Here is an 11,812-nt window from a genome sequence, read left to right on the forward strand (position 1 = left end):
TGAGCACGTTTGAGGGTGCTAAAGCTGGGTTTAACATTGCCTTGCAGATGTAAACGCACCTGCTATATTCTTTCAGCTGAAGAAATTAAATGTGAAGAATACTCCCAGTGTGCTCTATGGTCTGTGTTGATGCGCCTACTTATGTCATGTTATGTTTGCTTCAATTGAAGCTGTCGTAGCATTGTTTTCTATACTTTTCAATTTCCTAACTGACAACGTTAGTGGCACTTCAGGGCTTTTTCCTATCTGCACTGTGACTATTGAGATGATTAGCCAACTTAAACAATACTGCTTGTGCTGCCTGTGACATATATTTTTTGTTTGTGTGCCAAGGGTGTGCTTTGTGACTGTATTTGTTTGGTTGCTGCAATAAACACTGAATATGAAACTGTGAAAACCATACTTGCCGTACACTCTATTGCGAACTGTGCACTTGAGCCAGTGCTTTGTGCATCATACCTTGCATTATACCTTGCTGTACTCAAAAGCTCTCAAAAGTACTAGCACCAGTATTTGCACTACGAATCATGCATGCTTCGCCAGTGTCTGGAAGTGTTGCTGCCTTTCTATGCTGCCCCTCCTTTACCAGTCACTTTCATTGCGTTCCCAATTGCACATTAACAAGGCCATAACTAGCAGGAACTCGAGCACATTTGACTGGCAAAGGTTGGGGCGCGCTGAAAGGCAGCAACCTTCGAGAGGTACAGGCTCGAAAACGCGGATTCTACAGAAAGACCGCTTTATAATTCGCGCCAAAAACATACGTATGCGTGACGTCATTCTACGTCACGTTTGCGTAGTTTGCCCCTCAAAATCCAGGGGGCGCTGGAGTGCCCACGAGCCGCCATTTTTTGGACCAATGGGCGTCTATGGAGCCTTCGCTACCAGTGTACATCTACCTTGGGCCGCTGTCGGCCGTGCTCGATTTAAAGCTGATAGCGAACTTTCGAGATAAAGAGCGCAAAGTTACTAGAACATTCCGGAACAACGTAGAATCAGCTCTGCCTGGCTGCGATCAATCGAGAAAAATCTAGCCGCGTCTTGCGTCGCAAACAAAGCGATAAAGTGGCGTGGCGGCCGATTTGAAAAACGAACAAACACTGCAAATATTCGCGGCATCATGGTCATGGCTTATTGGGTCGAAAGCCTTATGAATATCCATGACCAGTATGGCTCGAGTAGCGGCTGTACGGCTCTTAGTGTAAAAGAGAGACTCTTTATTGGCGAGAAGTACGTCTTGCGCCGAGATGTTTGGACGGAAGCCAAACGGAACGTGGGAGATAAAGCCGGTTGTTTCTAGCAACGGTTGCAGATGATTAAGAATGACCTGCTCGAAGAGCTTGCCGACGCAGCTCGTTAAGGAGATATGGCGCCAATTTTGAAGGGTGAGGGGTTTGCCCGGTTTGGGTATAAATTGCATGCTGGCATTAGTCCAGTCTGATGGGAGCGTCCAATCGTGCCAGTGGATATTAAAGAGCTCCATGAGTTCCTGGAGGGAGACTTCGTCCAGATTGAGAGTACCTTGTGCGTTATGCCGTCCGGCGCCGGCGCTGTACAGCGGCGAATAGTAAAGAGTGCTTGGCAGTCTTCATTTAGGGTGATGTCGGCATCCACTTCCGGGTTCGGTGGAGGTAGATTGGGTGGATCTGATGACTGAAGGGATGTGAGCATATAGATGTAACGTAGTTGGCCAGTTAGGTCGATGCCCTTTTGGAGCTGTACTTGTATTAGACGTTGTGTTCGCATGTGTCTGAGACTTAGAGGGTTTTGGATCTGAGAGAGCGCGTAGGAGGGCCCACGTGCGTTTAGTGCTTAATGTACCCTTGCGGTCGTTATGAAAGGTTGCTCAGTTTGCGCGGGCTAGCGCGTTTGCGTATTCTGCCTCACAAGTGAGAGGGGCTATGCGGAGTCTCAATTTACGATGGTGTCGCTGGTGACTCCAGCGCTTCAGAAATTCCTTTCGGGCTTCCCATTAATGAGCCAGATGCAGATTAACCTGCGGTGCTGTAGGGGTATTTTTAATGCGTTTGCTGTTCGCCTGAATGGCCTGCACTAGGCGGTCTTTCTAGTCAGTGACTGTACGGGGTTCAGTAGGATCAGCTGCCAATTATGAGCGCAATTTATCCCACTCATTGAGAAGCTGAGAACGAGGGTTCACAAACTTTGAATCGTAAGCTATAGTAGGGGAGACTGGAATGTAGTCACTTCCAACGCTGTCTTGCAGCACCATGTGAAATTTAGTGATTATATTTGGTGTGGCCCATGTGAGGTCGGGTGTGGTGTCGCGTGTTACACTTGTCCCAATGGGAGTGGGTACGGTGTGGTTTGTGTTCAGGCCATGGTTTTAATCAGCCATTGCGGTAGAAATGAGGTTACCTTTGGGGATATCCGAAGTGTATCCCCAGTGCGTGTAACGTGCGTTAAAACCACCCACCACAAAGAGCTTTGAGAAGCGAAAGGATCCCAGCATGCCCGGAATAGCTCTGCCTTTATCTTTGCGATTGCTGTACATGCTAAGAACAGTGAGGCTATATGTGTGCCCGGGTCAGCTGAGATCTATAGCGGTATACTGAGTGCCTTTGCTGTCTGGCGTGCTTGTCGGTGGGCGGTCTAAGAGCGGCTTTGATGCGAGTGTTAGTATTGCCGTACGTGGTGCAAGTGCGGCCGTTTGATGACCGCGGATATGAATGCGATTTGTTTTCCGTGTCTTGTAGAGCGATTAAGTGGAGGGATTAGAGGACTTTGCGGTATATGCTGATAGCTGTGCTTGTTTTTAGCGTATGCTGCGGCAGTTCCAACGCCATGTACTTGTTTCTGTTGGTTTAGTGGATTGGCGTCGCCACCGACCTTTTCGCATGCTGTTGTTCTGTATCTTTTTGCTGGTCAGGGGATATTGAATGAGGATAGGCAGCGAGTTGAACTACGCGCTGCTTGCGAGGCATGGGGTACAAGTTTGAAAGCTTGTTGAAGCGTGTGTCGATCGTGGTTTGTATACTGTCAGTCATGGTCTGTATGAGCTGCACCTGGGCTTGTATGAGCTGTTGCTACATCGCTTTGTTTTGTTCGGCAGCTACAGTGTTCATTATGCTAGTGATTTCTGAGCGAAATTCTGCGGAACGTATGTATTGCTTTATCGCCTCTTCAGGTGTAATAGAAGGCTCAGGGGTTGCATAAGCGGAAGTAGTGCAGCCTTCTTTTAGCAGGGCCCGCTCCTTTCTCGGGTGTACCGTTCCGGAGTGACTGCGTCTCCTGGATGCGAGCTGCGGAATCGCTGGCTTTCGTGGTAGAGGCCCGTCGCTCGGTGGCGTCCGTCTTGGTACCACTGGCCACCGAAGAGGTTGAAATTGTACGAAAACGCGTTCCAAAGTTTTATGTCCGGCGTTCACGGGGTTCACACTGTGTTTTTTCGTGTGGTTTTTGTTATCTTGTGTGTGCGACGGTTCCGGATTCCCGGTCTTCACGGCCTGCTCCTAAGGTGCCTGGGGGGCCGTGGTGTCCACCGGGTTCTCCTTCCTCAGCGGCGGGAGGGGAGGCCATTCTTCTGTGCGCCGATTCCAGGGTTTATTTGGATGGACGGTGAATGGCTTGCTTGGACCCTTGTTCTGATTCACTTTAAATTTCATTTCATTTCATTTATTTTTTCCCTTAAAGGCCTGAAGGCATTACATAAGAGAGAGCAAAATCAATATTTTTGTGACAATAACAACATATCAGAACAGAGAAAGTATAATTGGATAATAGAAAACAATGACGAAAATAACAGTATGCAAAAGTTAAACGATTTTGTGACGGGTGTACAATGATAAGTGGAATGCACGGGATAGAAACAAGAACTCAATTTAAATATGCACCACTCGATCAATACTAGAGAAAAACACATTGCAAAAGGCATGACATCAAAAAGAAAAGTGACAACAAACAGCTGTTCGAAGTGCCGAGGGGAATATGATAAACTTTTTGTCCTCATGAAAAATAGTTGTTTAGTTTTTCACGCAACGATTTTTGCTTAGGATATGATGTGATGGAATTTGGTAGGCCATTTTATAGAGCTATCGCGCACATAAAAAATGAAGACTTTAGTGCTAAGACACGACAGTTGAAGAGTGCAATGCATGGTCATGACTTAGGTGGCTAGACGTCCTGAGCGGGGTTGTAGATTTTCGTGTCTCGTGCGTGGGTGATAATAGAAATGATGAAGACAGAGGCGAGATATGACCCGTCGTGACTCGAGTGATGGAATGGCAAGGGACTCTTTCAGTGCGGTGATACTGGTTTTTCTTGAATAGCAAGATGTTATAAATCGTATGGCGCGGTTCTGTACGGCTTCAAGGTCAGCGGCGAGGTACGCTTGTGATGGGTGCCAAATGGATGACACATATTCTAGTTTTGGGCGAATGAATGTTATATATGCTAGCTATTTTATGTCAGGAGATGCAGCCTTCAAGTTACGACGCAGGTATCCGAGTGTGCGTGAGGCTTCAGCGCAGATGTTTTGAACATGAGTTACCCATGATAGCGATGGTGTTAGATGGTAGCCAAGATATTTGTAGGATAATGCGGGGTCAATGGAAAATGAGCCAATACTGTATTGATGCTGATTCATGGTGCATTTTCTGGTGAGTGACATGGATTTGCATTTTTTAATGTTTAAGGGGAGGAGAGATTTATCACACTAAGAGGCGAGTGTGTCAAGATCGGACTGAAGCAAGGATGAATAGTTGGTTGCCCATATTACTCTATATATATGACGAAATCATCCGCAAAAAGCCGTAATTCAGATTTTGTATTGCAAGAAAGGTCATTAATGCAAATTAGGAATAGTAGTGGTGGCAGTCCGGTGCCCTGAGGGACTCCTGATGTTACACTAGAAAAAAGATAGTGGCTATCAATTGTAGAAGTGAACTGCTTGTGGCCTGAAAGAAAATTTTCTATCCAATCCATGTATTAGGTTAACGGGAATTCCTAGTGATGAAAGCTTTTTAAATAAACGATTCTAGGAGACCCGGTCAAATGCTTTGGAGTAATCGAGGAAAATAGCATCTATTTGAAGGTTGTCATCCATTGATTCGAGAAAATCGTTCATGAACTCGGAAAACTGGGTTTCACATGAAATGTGTTTCTTAAAACCATGCTGGTGAGGGTAAAAGAAGTCTTTAGATTCAAGATGTGTCATTAGGTTCGTGGATATAATGCGTTCGAGTAGTTTTGATGGGACACTGGTTAGAGAAACAGGACGGTAGTTAGCGACTGATTTGCGGTGACCGGATTTAATGACTAGGATGATTTGGGCAGTTTTCCAATCATCCGGAACTTCCTCCGATTGTAAAACACCGGGTAAATATTAATTATAGTATCAGGGCCGAGCTCGCTGATGTGTTTTTAGTAGTTTACTATTGATATGGTTCAGCCTGCTGACGAAGGAAATTTTTGTGAAGCAATGAGGTTACTGATACCGTTGACATCAACCCACATCATAGGCATCGTAACTGCTGAGGATTGTGGTAACGTTTTGGCGGTAGAGTTCTTTGCGGGAGAAAACGCCGAGACTACATAGCGGTTCAAAACGCTGGTACACTGATCTGGTTCGACTGGTTCACCATCAGTTCCCATAAGCGCTGTTTGGTTCGGACGAGACCTAGGGGATAGGATGCGCCAGAATTTTTCGGGGTTCGATTGTAGGATTATAAGTAGATGGATGGAAAATAATTTTTTTTGGAGCAGCAGCAGCTAGGCTTTCAATATTGTTTTTGTGCACTGATAATATCTGTCCCATGCAGTAGGGGAGTTAGACGCATTTGCTTATCGATAGAGGCGTTTTTTTCTGTATAGGAGACGTTTCAGGCTTACGGTAAACCACTCGTTGATATGATCGGACCTAATATTTATTTTTAGGGTATATTTGTTTCTCAGGTTTATTATTGTTGTTTTGTATAATTCGAAGTTATGATTAACAGTTCGTGATAGATAAGACTCACAGAAATGCTCATAAAACCGTGTATGTTCCGCGTTGATGGCATCGAAGTTCGCTTTATTGTAATTGAAGATCATCTTTTCAGCGGTTGATTTAACTTTCAGCAGTAGTGATATGGAAATGTGTAGAAGTGCATGGTCACTGAGTCACGCCTTTTGTGTCTTCAGAACTGCACGTCACCTAGATATCAAGTATGCTATTCCCTCTCGTCGGAAGTGTTATGGCTTGATGGAGACTAAAATCAAAGGTTAGGTCGAGAATTTGCTGGGGCTCAATGACTTGGGATACAATTTACCATGTACGCTAAGTAGACGCAAGTTAATTGTGGGGGAAATTAAAATCGCCAAATGGAAAAATAGGTGAGTTGAAGAAGTTATCCCTAATATATTATAAACTAAGGTAGAGTAGGTTGCTGAAAGATGGACCATATAATTGGGTGGCCGGTAACAATTGCCAAATATAGCTTTCACAGTTGAGATATGAACACAAACCCATCGTAATTCGAGTACGTCGTCGTGGTACACTAAATATTTTATTTATTTATTTATTTATTTATTTGTTTATTTATTTATTTATTTATTTATTTATTTATTTATTCATTTATTTATTTATTTATTTATTTATTAGAACCTCAAGGGTGCCTGGCAAGAACGCAAGAACGGCGGTTAACAATGAATGTTACGTCGGAATCATGACGATGACATGGCTTCCTCGATGGCAGTCCAGAAATTTGCAGAATAAGGGATTAACGCAAGGAAAGTGATTCCAGTCGCGAGCTGTGTGCCCAAAAATGACTTCTGGAATGTAGTAGTGCGAGCACGATGCTGGATGGCCTGAGCTCGGGATGGCCTGGGCGGAGTGATTGACGTACTAGTAGAATGAGCTTGCTGTCACGGGGTGAACAATAGAAAAACCTGTGATAAAGGCAGAGACGTGAAATTCGTTGACGGGAAGCGAGAGAAGGAAGGATTCTGAATAGATTCAAGGGCTGAGATAAGGTCAGACTAATAGAAGTCAAATATTGTGCAAGCGTATTCAAGTTTAGGTTGCACAAATATTTTATAAGTTAGTATTTTGAAGGAAGAAGGTGTCATGCGCAGGTTACGACGGAGAAAGCCAACTGCTCTGTTAGATTAATTCATTATGTGGTTAATGTGGCAAGGCCATGATAAGTCACTAGCGAGGTTAATACCAAAATACTTAAAAGAGTCAGTGCAAATAATGGCAGTATCGTTAACTTGATAAGTAGGCGGAGTATAATTTCGGCGGCGGTGAAAAGAGATTCGTACAGTCGTTGCAGTATTCAGGGACATTAGCCACGTAGTGCACTAATGCTGTATGTTATCCAGGTCATTTTGCAGGATGTAAGCATCTTCGAATTTAGTTATGGGGCGGTAGAGTACGCAGTCATCCGTGAAAAGGCGGATGCTAGATGTTACTGTGGAAGGCAAATCATTAATGTGTATTAGGAAGAGCAAGGGGCCAAGAACTGTGCCTTGGGGTACTCCTGAAAGAACGTGTGAGTAAGATGATGAGAAGCCATTAGCGGAAATAAATTGCATGCGGTCGGTTAGAAAGCTTCGAATCCAGTTCAAGAAACTAGGATGAAGGTTTAACAGAAACATTTTAAGTAAAAGGCGGGAATGGGGAATCGAAAGCTCTCTCGAAGTCTAGAAATTGCGCGTCAGTTGGGATATTGCGGTAAAGATAGGAATGAATGTCATGCAGGAACAAAGGTAATTGGGTTTCACATGAGTGATCTTTCCGGAATCCGTGTTGGCTTGGATGAAAAAAGTTGACCGATGTTGGAAATGTGGCAAGAGTAGATAGAGTTCCATGGTCTTAGAGCGTACAGTGAGTAGCTAAATGGGTCGGTAATTACCTGGGGATGATCTGTCACCTTTCTTGAAAACTAAAATGACCTTCCCAATTCGCCATACATAAGGAACGGAGCGAATATCAAGCGACTGTTGAAAAATGAGGGAAAGAATAAGACTGCAAACATATTTAGTATTCTTTAAGACTTTGGAATTAATTCCGTCGATACCGCAGGAAGATGAAAATTTTAGCGAGCCTATAATATTAACAATAGCATGTGCGTCGAAGGTGATGCCGTCCATTCGTGGATGCGGCACTGGCGGAGGATCAGGAACATCATGAGTTGTTTTATTAGTAAAAACTGAAGAGAATGCATGGTTCAAGGCATGGGGTACGTCGGATACGCGTACTGGTGAGCCAGTACTGTCAATGAGAGAAATAGTATTATCTGCATCAGGGATGATTGTTTTACAGAAGCGCTTAGGGTTGCTTTGTAACATTTCAGGAGGATAATAAAAAGATCGGCGTTTAGTTTGGGTAGCGAGATCGGAATATTACTCAGCAGTTGTGTCGTATTTGTTCCAAGCGCATTTGGTGTTAATAACTTGGCATAACGAAAAAGGCGCTTTTTCTTGTTATTTAAACAATGTAGTGTCATGTTAAACCATGGACAACGTTTTCGCTCAGTTATACCGATGGTAGGGATGTTAAGTCGAATCAAACGCAGTAATTCTGATTTGAAGAGAGACCAGTTCGACTCAGAATAACGTAAGTGCTAGGTAGAAGCAAAATCAATATGGAGAGCAAGAAGTACATGATTCATGCTAATGTAGTCTCCTTTGTCGTAAAGCGTTAGTACTTTTTTGGATTTAGGACTTTTGGCAACGCTGGTAGAAAAGCCAGTGTGAAGTAGAACCTGGTCACTAAGGCCCGTAATGTATGAAGGAGCACAGAATTCGTCAGGGTGAATAGTAAAAATAAGGTCAAGAATGTTTGATCAATGGTCAGTCGTGCGGGTGGGCTCAGAAACAATTTGAGACAGGCCGACAGTAAAGCATGTATTTAGGAATTCACTAGAGGCCTGACTTTTTGTCACGTGTGCAACATATCATTCGAATCTATGGACGGAAAGTTGAAATCGCCGAAAAGCAAAATGGGGGTGCGGGGGTAAGAGGAGATAAGCGAATCGAGCGTGCCATGGAAGACCGTTTTAAATGAACTGTCCATATCAGGCGGTCGATAGCATATAAAGGTGAGTACGCGAGGGGATGAAGCATTACAGCACACCCAAATCATTTGCAACGAGGTTACTACGTTAACAATGAACAATTTAGAAGGCGCTTGGCAGCGATAAGAACGCCGCCGCCACGGCAGCCATCAGGTCTGTCTTTCCGGAATATATCAAAGTCAGGAAGTTTGACACGATTTCGGAATCTAAGATTTCAGATTCTAGGATGATGACAATGTATTTCTTATAGCTATTAGAACCCCACACCCTCTACGGTTACTGCGATCACGACGGTACATGATGAAGTTAAGATTAGCGGTAAGTACTTAGTTATCGAGGATATCTTCACTTAACCAGGATTCAATTAGAATGATACTGTGCGCGTCTATGCCGTCGATGAAGCTAAGAAGCTGGTAACACTTTGGAATTAGGCTCCTTAAGTTGGTGAATGCGATATTGATGTCGAGGTATGAAGGAGGACGTCTGTTGTGAGCATGATTTGTTGCGCGTCATTCGCTACCATCGGCGTTAGGGACACGTGCAGTAGATTCCATGTCAATGGTGCCGTTGTAGTTAAAGCACTTTTTTCCAAGGTGCAGTTTATCTAGCCGTAGTTTGAAGGCACATTTTTGCTGGCGGATGAACTGCAGAAGTTTGGAATGAGCAAGACGAGTTTCAGGGGCAAAATATTATCTGATTGCGTAGTCAGTGTCTCAGTTTGGGCCCGCACGAAAGACTGTTTCCTATTAGCTTACAATGGGATATTTTAAAAATGATTGGGCGCTTTTTATCTGTACAGTATTTTCTTAGTCGATGTGCACGCTCACTACTGCCTGTGTCTAGTTGCACACCGAGCTTAGTAGAGCCAAGGGTCTTGCCTAGTTTTCAGATTCTTCTTAAGTTTCTTTTTCGAAGTTTTTAAGGCTAAAAAAGTCACTTGTTTCTTCGCATACGATTGCTTGCGTCAAAATTGGTGGCATGAAAGACTGCAAGTTCACGTTTCATTTCTTTAGTTTCATCTAGTACGAATCACCTGGTTCTTCTTGCGAGCAAATTCGAACAAAGGAATGTGGTTGTTTAGATCGGATATTAGCTTTTCGTGGCTGTCTTGCGTAGCCTTAAGTTTATTTAGCTCAATAGATATGATGACTTCTGCGTCCTCAAAACGTTTGAGTGTGTCTTGAATGGATGAATTGTCAAATAATGTCGGTGGCGCTGGGTTGAGCTCAACGTCACCTGACAGGTATAACATCAGTTAGGATAACAGATGGGATAATATACAGTAGCAGCACATTTGCATAGCGTTACGCCACTTGAACACACAGGGGCAAGACACCGCTACAATGCAGCGGTTGCTAGTTTTACATTCATTGGAATTGTTCATGTAACCAACCTGTAATGTCAGCAGCGGGTTGAGCATGGTGCAGCGTGCGATGTCGGGCCCCGGGTGATCTGCGGTGGGTCGCGGTATATATTCCTCGCGGGCGGGTCCACTGATTGATTGCGTCGATGAAGGGCTGAGTTGCCAGGCGAGCAGCAGTATCCGGGCTAGGTTCGGAGCGTCACTGAGTACGGTCGTTTACTCCGCACTCCTCACTGCGAACGGTTGACGGGACTTGAGGGAAGGGGCATTCAGGAGCAGGCAGCCAGAACAGCAGAACCTGTAATGTCAGCAGCGGGTTGAGTGTGGTGCAGCGTGCGGTGTCGGCGCCAGGGGATCTCCAGCGGGTATTACAGGGGCACGCAACTACTCCCAGCGTTACACCTAGGGCCTTCATCGCCAGTGCCAGCACCCCGCTATGTAGCAGGAGGACGCTACCCCTCTCAGCGTTACCCGTCCTGGGAGCAAACCTAGTACTCCACAGCCTCGCTTAGAGACTTAGTTTGTCCAGGTAGCCAACCCTCCGGTCGACAGGCGACAACTGTGCACCAGACAATCCAGCCAATCATCAGTGAAACTGCTAATCTTCTAGTTGAGACCGCGGTTCACCATTTCCAAACAACCGTCGCACAGAGGTGCCATACCCTCCTTTAGGGAGCACACATTAGCCCTATTTTCAATAGAGTCGCCTCGGGTGAGAGCTCACCCGTGTTCTTAGGAACCCAATATCAGCCAGGTTTTGGCTTACTTTACAGGCTCACGCCAACCGTGCCCGGCTGAAGAGATAAAGAACTTATGCAACACAATCTCCATCTCGGAGAAGTATTCCGTCTGCCAAACAGTATCCCCCAGCCACTCACGGAATAGGCCAGGGCCAGACCACTTCCCAAGAGTTAGTCCCATCAGTAAGAGACCGAAGCTCAATAACTGCTGGACCCCCACACCAGAGACTGATCTTGTACCACTTCAGGTTTGGTCATCCTCGGCCTCGAAAGCCGTCCCAGCGAGCTTGGCGAACCGGTCGGCTACTGCCATCTCGTTGGCCGTGTGTGGGTCCAATCCACAAACTTCGGACAGGCAGGGTCTCTACTCCCCTTAGTGTGCTTCCGTGCTGCGCACCCCTGCCAGACGCCGAACAGCAGAACCTGTAATGTCAGCAGCGGTTGAGTATGGTGCACCGTTTGGTGTCGTGCCCCAGGTGAGTTGCGGCGGGACGCGGTATATATGCCACGCGGGCGGGTCCGGTGATTGAAGACGTCGATGAAGCGCTGGGTTGCCAGACGAGCAGCGGTATGCGGGCTAAGTTCGGAGCGTGGGCAGTGTTGTGTTGCTGCTATATCTATGCGGTTCTCCCACCCGGTCGACTTGAGTTTGGTTCAGTTTGGACTGATGCTCAGTCCTGGGTAAATGTTCA

At 45.5% G+C, this 11,812-nt stretch overlaps 1 long non-coding RNA gene across 1 annotated transcript in view; it reads right to left on the bottom strand.

Moving 5' to 3' along the window:
* The window catches only part of LOC144127843 (uncharacterized), a 42,353-nt gene extending 31,842 nt beyond the window's left edge, over positions 1–10,511 (bottom strand). The window contains exon 1 of the long non-coding RNA XR_013313583.1: positions 10,411–10,511. This is a non-coding gene — a long non-coding RNA (uncharacterized LOC144127843). The remainder of the gene's footprint in view (positions 1–10,410) is intronic.
* Between the last annotated feature and the right edge of the window lie 1,301 nt (positions 10,512–11,812).

The sequence above is a fragment of the Amblyomma americanum genome, chromosome 4 (assembly GCF_052857255.1).
Source record: "Amblyomma americanum isolate KBUSLIRL-KWMA chromosome 4, ASM5285725v1, whole genome shotgun sequence".
Classification (NCBI taxonomy): domain Eukaryota; kingdom Metazoa; phylum Arthropoda; class Arachnida; order Ixodida; family Ixodidae; genus Amblyomma; species Amblyomma americanum.